This window comes from Octopus bimaculoides, chromosome 4, assembly GCF_001194135.2.
Source record: "Octopus bimaculoides isolate UCB-OBI-ISO-001 chromosome 4, ASM119413v2, whole genome shotgun sequence".
NCBI classification, from domain to species: domain Eukaryota; kingdom Metazoa; phylum Mollusca; class Cephalopoda; order Octopoda; family Octopodidae; genus Octopus; species Octopus bimaculoides.
Window position 1 is genome coordinate 136,893,925 of NC_068984.1, and position 1,608 is coordinate 136,895,532.

Sequence of the window (1,608 nt, forward strand, 5' to 3'; positions counted from 1 at the left end):
ATATATATATATATATATATATACGTATGCATGTATACATATCATCATCATCATCATCGTTTAATGTCCACTTTCCATGCTAGCATGAGTTGGACAGTTTGACTGAAGATTGGCGAATCAGGTGGTACTGGCAACAGCCACGCTCAAATGGTATTTTTTATGTGCCACCTGCACTGGAGCCAGTCCAGCGGCACTGGCAACGACCTCGCTCGAATATTTTTTCACGTGCCAGTAAGGTGACGCTGGTATGCCAGTAAGGCGATCCCATCAAACAATCCTACTCACAAGGCATTGGTTAACCTGGAATTATAGGAAAACCCACTTGTCCAAGATGGCAGGAGGTGAGTATGAACTGAAAACAACATGGTTTGAGGCGACTGTCTTAACAACGCACATCTGTATCAAGTGCTTTCTCCTGAAATTGATATTTTTATAATCAGATGTCAAGTACCTTAACCACACAGCTATCCCATCGCAAAATAAATATAAACCATTAAACAAAAAGGGGGTAAAAAAAAAAAACCTAATTCAGACAGGGTGTGATGGAAGCGGGGACAATTTGCAAAGTAAATGAGGAGAAGCTAATTGAACAGAGCATCTATTTTTGATAACAGCCATGCAGAATGACAGCAAGTTAACATTTTTTTGAGAACATCATGGCTTTTCTTTTTAAGCAAACTACACAAAGATGCAATAAGTTCAGAATACTATTAACACTGTCAAGTGCAGAAATGCTGCAAGTGCCAATATTGTAACTTAATATAATAGCAGTTTATTTATTTATTTATTATGATTATTATTATTATTATTTTAATTATTTTTTTCTCTTCTTTTTAGTTGTTCTTCATTAATCATATTGTCAAAGTGATAAAGGAATGAAAAAAGGGTAAAAAAAAGAAAAAAAAACATAGAAAGCACAGATTAAACGAGACTGAATTATTGAACTGAGGGAGAGAGTTGCTTTCATTAAATTGGGGTTTTTGCTGTAGATAAAGGTTCCGCTTTGATTATTGACAAAACAAGCAAAAAAAAAAGTGGGGTTAGAAAGGAAAGGTGCTTGGTGTATAATTAATCAAACTGTTTTATCAAATAGCCATCAGAATAAGCGTGGAATCTGCTAAATAACCGACGATAACATTTATCATTCATGCGAATGAATTTCATTGCACAATTCTTCAAGGAATGAAGTAAAGAATTCATACAAACTTCTATTGCTGAAGTAACAAGAGAAGTCAATCACTGCCACAGCTCAGACAGCAGAACTCCCGACACCCATATTTCAGTTGATTCCTATATAAATTCAACTAATGGTACACTGGTAGGGTAGTGAAGCAGTGATTCAGTGATAGAGAAAGGATTAGACTGGACCACAGTAGACAACGTCTAAATGGGAGAATTAGGGTGGTGAGCTAACAGAATTATTAGTGAGTCAGACAGAATGCTTACTGGCATTTGTTCTGGGTTTTTAAGTTAAAGGAAGCAGATAAAGTGACCAAGAGTGGCTGTGTGGTAAGTAGCTTGCTAACCAACCACATGGTTCCGAGTTCAAGTCCTACTACGTTGCACCTTGGGCATGTGTCTTCTAATATAGCCTCAAGCCAACCAAAG